Source organism: Eurosta solidaginis, chromosome 5 (genome assembly GCF_040869045.1).
Source record: "Eurosta solidaginis isolate ZX-2024a chromosome 5, ASM4086904v1, whole genome shotgun sequence".
NCBI lineage: Eukaryota > Metazoa > Arthropoda > Insecta > Diptera > Tephritidae > Eurosta > Eurosta solidaginis.
In genome coordinates, this window is record NC_090323.1 from 57,790,467 (window position 1) to 57,804,253 (window position 13,787).

Genomic DNA, 13,787 nt, shown 5'->3' on the forward strand with positions numbered 1-13,787 from the left:
GAGAATTGTTCTGATATGATTGATGTAAAGAGATATCAGTCATTAATAGGAGGGTTAATGTATTTAGCCGTTATATCACGACCTGATATAACACATACATTATACAAGTTATCTCAATTCAATGCACATCCTCATAAAGACCATTTTATTGCAGCAAAACATGTTCTACGATATCTTAAAGCAACACAAGATTTTACAATTAAATACAAAAAATCCGAAAATGCATTTTTATGTTTTACAGATGCAGATTGGGGTTCAAATCCAATTGATAGGAGGTCATATAGCGGATACGTAATATTTATGGCAAATGGTCCTGTGGCATGGGAGGCAAAAAGACAAAATTCGATTTCTTTAAGTTCAATGGAAGCTGAATACATTGCAATGTGCCAGGGTACAAGAGAGGTTATATTTATGAGAAATGTGTTACGCGAAATCGGTTTGCAGAATTTATGTAACAAACCTACATTAATCAAATGTGATAATCAAGGTACAGAATTTTTAGTCAAGAATCCAACAACTCATAAGCGAAGCAAACACATCGATAACAAATATGACTATATACGGGAAAAATTCGAGGCCAATGAGATTTCGATTGAATATGTACAAACAGCTGAAAATGTTGCAGATTTGTTTACAAAATATTTGACTAAAGAGAAACATAAGAAATGTTGTAATATGTTAAATTTAAATGTATAAGCATATTTATACATATATTTGAGTTGAGTGGAAGTTTGTTAGAAATATTATTGATTCAACTCAACTATAATAATACTTTGATCTTGTCGAAACGATCATAGATCTTCATTGAGGTATTGAAAATTTCTACTTCAGAAATTTTCTATTTTACATCATTCAAATAAAAAACTTCATATTGTTCAAACTTAAATATTATCTTTCCTGAATATCTATATTGGAACTTAATTCCTAATATATAGCATATATTGTTGGCTGAAAAAATCATAGAGATCGGTTGTATATATAGTATATATCTCATACAACCGATTGTTCAGATAAGAAACTTTTCGCAATTTCTACCCCATTTTAACAGCTATAAGCTTCAAATTTCACCGATTGCTTACGTATATAGCATATATTGTTGTCTGAAAAAATCATAGAGATCGGTTGTATATATAGTATATATCTCATACAACAGATTGTTCAGATAAGAAACTTTTCGCAATTTCTACCCCATTTTAACAGCTATAAGCTTCCAATTTCACCGAATACTTACGTATATAGCATATATTGTTGTCTGAAAAAATCATAGAGATCGGTTGTATATATAGTATATATCTCATACAACCGATTGTTCAGATAAGAAACTTTTCGCAATTTCTACCCCATTTTAACAGCTATAAGCTTCAAATTTCACCGATTGCTTACGTATATAGTGTGTATTGTTGTGTCAAAAAATCATAGAGATCGGTGATATATATAATATATATATGATGGTATATATAGTATATATATATTTTTTTTGCGATTTCGGCCTCATTTTAACAGCTATAAGCTTCAAATTTCACGAAATGCTTACGTGTATAGCATATATTGATGTCTGAAAAAATCGTTCAGATCGGTGGTATACATAGTATATATCTCATACAACCGATTGTTCAGATAAGAAACTTTGCGCAATTTCTGACCCGTTTTAACAGCTAGAAGCTTCAAATTTCACAAAATGCTTACGTATATAGCATATATTGTTGTCTGAAAAAATCATAGAGATCGGTGGTATATATATTATATACTTCATATAAACTGTCATTTTTGCCCCTTTTTTACGGCTAGAAGCTTCAAAATTCATCAAATTTCATCAAATAGTTACGTTTACGTCATATATTTTTGAATGACGTGATTCGTAGTCATAGTTTTTACATGCAGACCACAAAAAACGTGAAGCTTTGCATCCTCACACAGATTACCTACCTATTTTTATACCTTTCATGAAAATGAAATGGTATATTAATTTCGTCACGAAACCGAAAATTGTAAGTCCTTAAAGGAAAATAGATGGACCCACCATTAAGTATACCGAAATAATCAGGGTGAAGAGCTGAGTTGATTTAGCCATGTCCGTCTGTCCGTATGTCCGTCTGTCTGTTTGTATGCAAACTAGTCCCTCAATTTTTGAGATATCTTGATAAAATTTGGTGAGCGGGTGTATTTGGGTGTCCGATTAGACATTTGTCGGAACCAAGCGGATCGGACCACTATAACATATATCCTCCATACAACCGATTTTTCAGAAAAATAGGATTTTTGTAATATCTTACCCAATTTAACAGATTGAAGCTTCAAACTTCACTTCGAAAGAGGCTTGCCCGTCAAATTATTTTGCCTACCCTAACCTACTCTGAACTAGTATATAGCAAGCTTGACTCTCAGTCGGCGCATAAAGTTGATCTTGCATTTAATGAAATTACGCGTTATGTATATGGAATACGTAGGACCACATATCTGCATGGAGAACATCGCTACTGGGATGTGACATCGCTGCTTATTTAAAAGCCAGAAACTGTATATTTCTATTTCGTTTAATGTATACGAAGACTCCAAATTATCTTTATGAAAAACTTATCTTTCCACAATCAGAGCGCCGCCTTAACCTCATGTTGCCATATTTTAACCTTAAGAACTCTACTAGAATGTTTTTCATCAATGCTGTTAGAATTTGGAATTCAATACCTGCTGGCATAAAAAGCAAATTGAACGGAAGTAACTTCACGGATGTCCTATATAAATACTTTTTCACAAATTAACCATTTACATAATGTACTGTGTACTTATTTTTTTTGTTACGTGTTTTAATATACTTATTGATTGACTTAATTTAATTTATGGTTAATTTATCGTAAACTATTTTTAACATATTTCTGGATCTGAGTGTTATTTTTCTGTTGTGCAAAAAGAGATGTAAATCTTACTGTACTAATATTTTAGAAATAAAATTGAATTGAATATACTTTCGTATATTGCACGTATTGTTGCCTGAAAAAATTGATGAGATCGGTCGTATATATAGTATATATCCCCCACAACCGATTGTTCAGATAAGGAACTTTTCGTAATACTGCCCTATTTTAAGAGCTAGAGGCTTCACATTTCAACGAATGCTTACGTATATAGCATATATTGTTGTCTGAAAAAATCATAAAGATCGGTGGTATATATAGTATATATATAGTATATATATATATATATATATTTTCGCAAATTTTAGTCCCATTTTAACAGCTAGAAGCTTCAAATTTCACCGATTACTTACGTATATAGCATATATTGTTGTCTGAAAAAATCATAGAGATCGGTTGTATATATAGTATATATCTCATACAACCAATTGTTCAGATAAGAAACTTTTCGCAATTTCTACCCCATTTTAACAGCTTAAGCTTCAAATTTCACCGATTGCTTACGTATATAGCATATATTGTTGTCTGAAAAAATCATAGAGATCGGTTGTATATATAGTATATATCTCATACAACCAATTGTTCAGATAAGAAACTTTTCGCAATTTCTACCCCATTTTAACAGCTATAAGCGAAATTTTAGCCCCATTTTAACAGCTAGAAACTTCAAATTTCACCGATTGCTTACGTATATAGCATATATTGTTGTCTGAAAAAATCATAGAGATCGGTTGTATATATAGTATATATCTCATACAACCGATTGTTCAGATAAGAAACTTTTCGCATTTTTTACCCCATTTTAACAGCTGTAAGCTTCAAATTTCACCGATTGCTTACGTATTTAGCATATATTGTTGTCTGAAAAAATCATAGAGATCGGTTGTATATATAGTATATATCTCATACAACCGATTGTTCAGATAAGAAACTTTTCGCAATTTCTACCCCATTTTAACAGCTGTAAGCTTCAAATTTCACCGATTGCTTACGTATATAGCATATATTGTTGTCTGAAAAAATCATAGAGATCGGTTGTATATATAGTATATATCTCATACAACCGATTGTTCAGATAAGAAACTTTTCGCAATTTCTACCCCATTTTAACAGATATAAGCTTCAAATTTCACCGATTGCTTACGTATATAGCATATATTGTTGTCTGAAAAAATCATAGAGATCGGTTGTATATATAGTATATATCTCATACAACCGATTGTTCAGATAAGAAACTTTTCGCAATTTCTACCCCATTTTAACAGATATAAGCTTCAAATTTCACCGATTGCTTACGTATATAGCATATATTGTTGTCTGAAAAAATCATAAAGATCGGTGGTATATATAGTATATATATAGTGGTATATATAGTATATATATATATATATTTCCGCAAATTTTAGCCCCATTTTAACAGCTAGAAGCTTCAAATTTCACAGAATACTTACGTATATAGCATATATTGCTGTCTGAAAAAATCATAGAGATCGGTTGTATATATAGTATATATCTCATACAACCGATTGTTCAGATAAGAAACTTTTCGCAATTTCTACCCCATTTTAACAGATATAAGCTTCAAATTTCACCGATTGCTTACGTATATAGCATATATTGTTGTCTGAAAAAATCATAGAGATCGGTTGTATATATAGTATATATCTCATACAACCGATTGTTCAGATAAGAAACTTTTCGCAATTTCTACCCCATTTTAACAGCTATAAGCTTCAAATTTCACCGATTGCTTACGTATATAGCATATATTGTTGTCTGAAAAAATCATAGAGATCGGTTGTATATATAGTATATATCTCATACAACCGATTGTTCAGATAAGAAACTTTTCGCAATTTCTACCCCATTTTAACAGCTATAAGCTTCAAATTTCACCGATTGCTTACGTATATAGTATGTATTGTTGTGTCAAAAAATTATAGAGATCGGTGATATATATAATATATATATGATGGTTATATAGTATATATATATAGTAAATATATACTTTTTGCGATTTCGGCCTCATTTTAACAGTTATAAGCTTCAAATTTCACCAAATGCTTACGAGTATAGCATATATTGATGTCTGAAAAAATCATTGAGATCGGTGGTATACATAGTATATATCTCATACAACCGATTGTTCAGATAAGAAACTTTGCGCAATTTCTGCCCCGTTTTAACAGCTAGAAGCTTCAAATTTCACAAAATGCTTACGTATATAGCATATATTGTTGTCTGAAAAAATCATTGAGATCGGTGGTATATATAGTATATATCTCATACAACCGATTGTTCAGATATGAAGCTTTGCGCAATTTCTTCCCCATTTTAACAGCTAGAAGCTTAAAATTTCACCAAATGCTTACGTGTATTGATAAAATTTGGTGAGCGGGTGTATTTGGGTTTCCGATTAGACATTTGTCGGAACCGACCGGATCGGACCACGATAGCATATATCCTTCATACAACCGATTTTTCAGAAAAAGAGGATTTTTCTAATATCTTACCCTATTTAACAGATTGAAGCTTCAAACTTCACCATATACTTTCGTATATTCCACATATTGTAGCCTGAAAAAATTGATGAGATCGGTCGTATATATAGTATATATCCCCCACAACCGATTGTTCAGATAAGGAACTTTTCGTAATTACTGCCCTATTTTAAGAGCTAGAGGCTTCAAATTTCAACGAATGCTTACGTATATAGCATATATTGTTGTCTGAAAAAATCATAAAGATCGGTGGTATATTTAGTATATATATGGTGGTAAATATAGTATATATATATAGTGTATATATATATTTTCGCAAATTTTAGCCCCATTTTAACAGCTAGAAGCTTCAAATTTCACCGATTGCTTACGTATATAGCATATATTGTTGTCTGAAAAAATCATAGAGATCGGTTGTATATATAGTATATATCTCATACAACCGATTGTTCAGATAAGAAACTTTTCGCAATTTCTACCCCATTTTAACAGCTGCAAGCTTCAAATTTCACCGATTGCTTACGTATATAGCATATATTGTTGTCTGAAAAAATCATAGAGATCGGTTGTATATATAGTATACATCTCATACAACCGATTGTTCAGATAAGAAACTTTTCGCAATTTCTACCCCATTTTAACAGCTATAAGCTTCAAATTTCACCGATTGCTTACGTATATGGCATATATTGTTGTCTGAAAAAATCATAGAGATCGGTTGTATATATAGTATATATCTCATACAACCGATTGTTCAGATAAGAAACTTTTCGCAATTTCTACCCCATTTTAACAGCTGTAAGCTTCACATTTCACCGATTGCTTACGTATATAGCATATATTGTTGTCTGAAAAAATCATAGAGATCGGTTGTATATATAGTATATATCTCATACAACCGATTGTTCAGATAAGAAACTTTTCGCAATTACTACCCCATTTTAACAGATATAAGCTTCAAATTTCACCGATTGCTTACGTATATAGCATATATTGTTGTCTGAAAAAATCATAAAGATCGGTGGTATATATAGTATATATATAGTGGTATATATAGTATATATATATATATTTTCGCAAATTTTAGCCCCATTTTAACAGCTAGAAGCTTCAAATTTCACAAAATGCTTACGTATATAGCATATATTGTTGTCTGAAAAAATCATAGAGATCGGTTGTATATATAGTATATATCTCATACAACCGATTGTTCAGATAAGAAACTTTTCGCAATTTCTACCCCATTTTAACAGATATAAGCTTCAAATTTCACCGATTGCTTACGTATATAGCATATATTGTTGTCTGAAAAAATCATAGAGATCGGTTGTATATATAGTATATATCTCATACAACCGATTGTTCAGATAAGAAACTTTTCGCAATTTCTACCCCATTTTAACAGCTATAAGCTTCAAATTTCACCGATTGCTTACGTATATAGCATATATTGTTGTCTGAAAAAATCATAGAGATCGGTTTTATATATAGTATATATCTCATACAACCGATTGTTCAGATAAGAAACTTTTCGCAATTTCTACCCCATTTTAACAGCTATAAGCTTCAAATTTCACCGATTGCTTACGTATATAGTATGTATTGTTGTGTCAAAAAATTATAGAGATCGGTGATATATATAATGTATATATGATGGTTATATAGTATATATATATAGTATATATATTTTTTTTGCGATTTCGGCCTCATTTTAACAGTTATAAGCTTCAAATTTCACCAAATGCTTACGTGTATAGCATATATTGATGTCTGAAAAAATCATTGAGATCGGTGGTATACATAGTATATATCTCATACAACCGATTGTTCAGATAAGAAACTTTGCGCAATTTCTGCCCCGTTTTAACAGCTAGAAGCTTCAAATTTCACAAAATGCTTACGTATATAGCATATATTGTTGTCTGAAAAAATCATTGAGATCGGTGGTATATATAGTATATATCTCATACAACCGATTGTTCAGATAAGAAGCTTTGCGCAATTTCTTCCCCATTTTAACAGCTAGAAGCTTAAAATTTCACCAAATGCTTACGTGTATTGATAAAATTTGGTGAGCGGGTGTATTTGGGTTTCCGATTAGACATTTGTCGGAACCGACCGGATCGGACCACTATAGCATATATCCTTCATACAACCGATTTTTCAGAAAAAGAGCATTTTTCTAATATCTTACCCAATTTAACAGATTGAAGCTTCAAACTTCACCATATACTTTCGTATATTCCACATATTGTTGCCTGAAAAAATTGATGAGATCGGTCGTATATATAGTATATATCCCCCACAACCGATTGTTCAGATAAGGAACTTTTCGTAATTACTGCCCTATTTTAAGAGCTAGAGGCTTCAAATTTCAACGAATGCTTACGTATATAGCATATATTGTTGTCTGAAAAAATCATAAAGATCGGTGGTGTATTTAGTATATATATGGTGGTATATATAGTATATATATATAGTGTATATATATATTTTCGCAAATTTTAGCCCCATTTTAACAGCTAGAAGCTTCAAATTTCACCGATTGCTTACGTATATAGCATATGTATATTGTTGTCTGAAAAAATCATAGAGATCGGTTGTATATATAGTATATATCTCATACAACCGATTGTTCAGATAAGAAACTTTTCGCAATTTTTACCCCATTTTAACAGCTGCAAGCTTCAAATTTCACCGATTGCTTACGTATATAGCATATATTGTTGTCTGAAAAAATCATAGAGATCGGTTGTATATATAGTATACATCTCATACAACCGATTGTTCAGATAAGAAACTTTTCGCAATTTCTACCCCATTTTAACAGCTATAAGCTTCAAATTTCACCGATTGCTTACGTAATAGCATGTATTGTTGTCTGAAAAAATCATAGAGATCGGTTGTATATATAGTATATATGTATCTCATACAACCGATTGTTCAGATAAGAAACTTTTCGCAATTTCTACCCCATTTTAACAGCTATAAGCTTCAAATTTCACCAAATGCTTACGTGTATAGCATATATTGATGTCTGAAAAAATCATTGAGATCGGTGGTATACATAGTATATATCTCATACAACCGATTGTTCAGAAAAATAGGATTTTTGTAATATCCTACCCAATTTAACAGATTGAATCTTCAAACTTCACTTCGAAAGAGGCTTGCCCGTCAAATTATTTTGCCTACCCTAACCTACTCTGAACTAGTATATAGCAAGCTTGACTCTCAGTCGGCGCATAAAGTTGATATTGCATTTAATGAAATTACGCGTTATGTATATGGAATACGTAGGACCACATATCTGCATGGAGAACATCGCTACTGGGATGTGACATCGCTGCTTATTTAAAAGCCAGAAACTGTATATTTCTATTTCGTTTAATGTATACGAAGACTCCAAATTATCTTTATGAAAAACTTATCTTTCCACAATCAGAGCACTGCCTTAACCTCATGTTGCCATATTTTAACCTTAAGAACTCTACTAGAATGTTTTTCATCAATGCTGTTAGAATTTGGAATTCAATACCTGCTGGCATAAAAAGAAAATTGAACGGAAGTAACTTCACGGATGTCCTATATAAATACTTTTTCACAAATTAACCATTTACATAATGTACTGTGTACTTATTTTCTTTGTTACGTGTTTTAATATACTTATTGATTGACTTAATTTAATTTATGGTTAATTTATCGTAAACTATTTTTAACATATTTCTGGATCTGAGTGTTATTTTTCTGTTGTGCAAAAAGACATGTAAATCTTACTGTACTAATATTTTAGAAATAAAATTGAATTGAATTGAATTGAATATACTTTCGTATATTGCACGTATTGTTGCCTGAAAAAATTGATGAGATCGGTCGTATATATAGTATATATCCCCCACAACCGATTGTTCAGATAAGGAACTTTTCGTAATTACTGCCCTATTTTAAGAGCTAGAGGCTTCAAATTTCAACGAATACTTACGTATATAGCATATATTGTTGTGTGAAAAAATCATAGAGATCGGTTGTATATATAGTATATATCTCATACAACCGATTGTTCAGATAAGAAACTTTTCGCAATTTCTACCCCATTTTAACAGATATAAGCTTCAAATTTCACCGATTGCTTACGTATATAGCATATATTGTTGTCTGAAAAAATCATAGAGATCTGTTGTATATATAGTATATATCTCATACAACCGATTGTTCAGATAAGAAACTTTTCGCAATTTCTACCCCATTTTAACAGATATAAGCTTCAAATTTCACCGATTGCTTACGTATATAGCATATATTGTTGTCTGCAAAAATCATAAAGATCGGTGGTATATATAGTATATATATAGTGGTATATATAGTATATATATATATATATTTTCGCAAATTTTAGCCCCATTTTAACAGCTAGAAGCTTCAAATTTCACAGAATACTTACGTATATAGCATATATTGTTGTCTGAAAAAATCATAGAGATCGGTTGTATATATAGTATATATCTCATACAACCGATTGTTCAGATAAGAAACTTTTCGCAATTTCTACCCCATTTTAACAGATATAAGCTTCAAATTTCACCGATTGCTTACGTATATAGCATATATTGTTGTCTGAAAAAATCATAGAGATCGGTTGTATATATAGTATATATCTCATACAACCGATTGTTCAGATAAGAAACTTTTCGCAATTTCTACCCCATTTTAACAGCTATAAGCTTCAAATTTCACCGATTGCTTACGTATATAGCATATATTGTTGTCTGAAAAAATCATAGAGATCGGTTGTATATATAGTATATATCTCATACAACCGATTGTTCAGATAAGAAACTTTTCGCAATTTCTACCCCATTTTAACAGCTATAAGCTTCAAATTACACCGATTGCTTACGTATATAGTATGTATTGTTGTGTCAAAAAATTATAGAGATCGGTGATATATATAATATATATATGATGGTTATATAGTATATATATATAGTATATATATATTTTTTGCGATTTTGGCCTCATTTTAACAGTTATAAGCTTCAAATTTCACCAAATGCTTACGTGTATAGCATATATTGATGTCTGAAAAAATCATTGAGATCGGTGGTATACATAGTATATATCTCATACAACCGATTGTTCAGATAAGAAACTTTGCGCAATTTCTGCCCCGTTTTAACAGCTAGAAGCTTCAAATTTCACAAAATGCTTACGTATATAGCATATATTGTTGTCTGAAAAAATCATTGAGATCGGTGGTATATATAGTATATATCTCATACAACCGATTGTTCAGATAAGAAGCTTTGCGCAATTTCTTCCCCATTTTAACAGCTAGAAGCTTAAAATTTCACCAAATGCTTACGTGTATTGATAAAATTTGGTGAGCAGGTGTATTTGGGTTTCCGATTAGACATTTGTCGGAACCGACCGGATCGGACCACTATAGCATATATCCTCCATACAACCGATTTTTCAGAAAAAGAGGATTTTTGTAATATCTTACACAATTTAACAGATTGAAGCTTCAAACTTCACCATATACTTTCGTATATTCCACATATTGTTGCCTGAAAAAATTGATGAGATCGGTCGTATATATAGTATATATCCCCCACAACCGATTGTTCAGATAAGGAACTTTTCGTAATTACTGCCCTATTTTAAGAGCTAGAGGCTTCAAATTTCAACGAATGCTTACGTATATAGCATATATTGTTGTCTGAAAAAATCATACAGATCGGTGGTATATTTAGTATATATATGGTGGTATATATAGTATATATATATAGTGTATATATATATTTTCGCAAATTTTAGCCCCATTTTAACAGCTAGAAGCTTAAAATTTCACCGATTGCTTACGTATATAGCATATATTGTTGTCTGAAAAAATCGTAGAGATCGGTTGTATATATAGTATATATCTCATACAACCGATTGTTCAGATAAGAAACTTTTCGCAATTTCTACCCCATTTTAACAGCTGCAAGCTTCAAATTTCACCGATTGCTTACGTATATAGCATATATTGTTGTCTGAAAAAATCATAGAGATCGGTTGTATATATAGTATACATCTCATACAACCGATTGTTCAGATAAGAAACTTTTCGCAATTTCTACCCCATTTTAACAGCTATAAGCTTCAAATTTCACCGATTGCTTACGTATATAGCATATATTGTTGTCTGAAAAAATCATAGAGATCGGTTGTATATATAGTATATATCTCATACAACCGATTGTTCAGATAAGAAACTTTTCGCAATTTCTACCCCATTTTAACAGCTATAAGCTTCAAATATCACCAAATGCTTACGTGTATAGCATATATTGATGTCTGAAAAAATCATTGAGATCGGTGGTATACATAGTATATATCTCATACAACCGATTGTTCAGAAAAATAGGATTTTTGTAATATCCTACCCAATTTAACAGATTGAATCTTCAAACTTCACTTCGAAAGAGGCTTGCCCGTCAAATTATTTTGCCTACCCTAACCTACTCTGAACTAGTATATAGCAAGCTTGACTCTCAGTCGGCGCATAAAGTTGATATTGTATTTAATGAAATTACGCGTTATGTATATGGAATACGTAGGACCACATATCTGTATGGAGAACATCGCTACTGGGATGTGACATCGCTGCTTATTTAAAAGCCAGAAACTGTATATTTCTATTTCGTTTAATGTATACGAAGACTCCAAATTATCTTTATGAAAAACTTATCTTTCCACAATCAGAGCACTGCCTTAACCTCATGTTGCCATATTTTAACCTTAAGAACTCTACTAGAATGTTTTTCATCAATGCTGTTAGAATTTGGAATTCAATACCTGCTGGCATAAAAAGAAAATTGAACGGAAGTAACTTCACGGATGTCCTATATAAATACTTTTTCACAAATTAACCATTTACATAATGTACTGTGTACTTATTTTTTTTGTTACGTGTTTTAATATACTTATTGATTGACTTAATTTAATTTATGGTTAATTTATCGTAAACTATTTTTAACATATTTCTGGATCTGAGTGATATTTTTCTGTTGTGCAAAAAGAGATGTAAATCTTACTGTACTAATATTTTAGAAATAAAATTGAATTGAATTGAATTGAATTGAATATACTTTCGTATATTGCACGTATTGTTGCCTGAAAAAATTGATGAGATCGGTCGTATATATAGTATATATCCCCCACAACCGATTGTTCAGATAAGGAACTTTTCGTAATTACTGCCCTATTTTAAGAGCTAGAGGCTTCAAATTTCAACGAATGCTTACGTATATAGCATATATTGTTGTCTGAAAAAATCATAAAGATCGGTGGTATATATAGTATATATATGGTGGTATATATAGTATATATATAGTATATATATATATATATTTTCGCAAATTTTAGTCCCATTTTAACAGCTAGAAGCTTCAAGTTTCACCGATTGCTTACGTATATAGCATATATTGTTGTCTGAAAAAATCATAGAGATCGGTTGTATATATAGTATATATCTCATACAACCGATTGTTCAGATAAGAAACTTTTCGCAATTTCTACCCCATTTTAACAGCTATAAGCTTCAAATTTCACCGATTGCTCACGTATATAGCATATATTATTGTCTGAAAAAATCATAGAGATCGGTTGTATATATAGTATATATCTCATACAACCGTTTGTTCAGATAAGAAACTTTTCGCAATTTCTACCCCATTTTAACAGCTACAAGCTTCAAATTTCACCGCTTGCTTACGTATATAGCATACATTGCTGTCTGAAAAAATCATAGAGATCGGTTGTATATATAGTATATATCTCATACAACCGATTGTTCAGATAAGAAACTTTTCGCAATTTCTACCCCATTTTAACAGCTATAAGCTTCAAATTTCACCGATTGCTTACGTATATAGCATATATTGTTGTCTGAAAAAATCATAGAGATCGGTTGTATATATAGTATATATCTCATACAACCGATTGTTCAGATAAGAAACTTTTCGCAATTTCTACCCCATTTTAACAGCTATAAGCTTCAAATTTCACCGATTGCTTACGTATATAGTATGTATTGTTGTGTCAAAAAATCATAAAGATCGGTGATATATATAATATATATATGATGGTATATATAGTATATATATATATAGTATATATATATTTTTTGTGCGATTTCGGCCTCATTTTAACAGCTATAAGCTTCAAATTTCACCACATGCTTACGCGTATAGCATATATTGATGTCTGAAAAAATCATTGAGATCGGTGGTATACATAGTATATATCTCATACAACCGATTGTTCAGATAAGAAACTTTGCGCAATTTCTGCCCCGTTTTAACAGCTAGAAGCTTCAAATTTCACAAAA

General features: G+C 31.1%; 1 protein-coding gene across 10 annotated transcripts in view; it reads left to right on the plus strand.

The window, feature by feature from the left end:
• The window catches only part of LOC137254429 (aldo-keto reductase family 1 member B1-like), a 124,255-nt gene that overhangs the window by 82,212 nt on the left and 28,256 nt on the right, over positions 1–13,787 (plus strand). For 3 of the 10 annotated variants that reach the window (XM_067792086.1, XM_067792084.1, XM_067792085.1), the window contains exon 2: positions 242–487. The exons of 6 other annotated variants lie outside the window; for them this stretch is intronic. The gene's annotated coding sequence lies outside the window, so the exon portion shown is untranslated. Of the gene's footprint in view, positions 1–178; positions 488–13,787 lie in introns of those variants that run through there. One more of the 10 variants, XM_067792082.1, reaches the window with a different exon arrangement.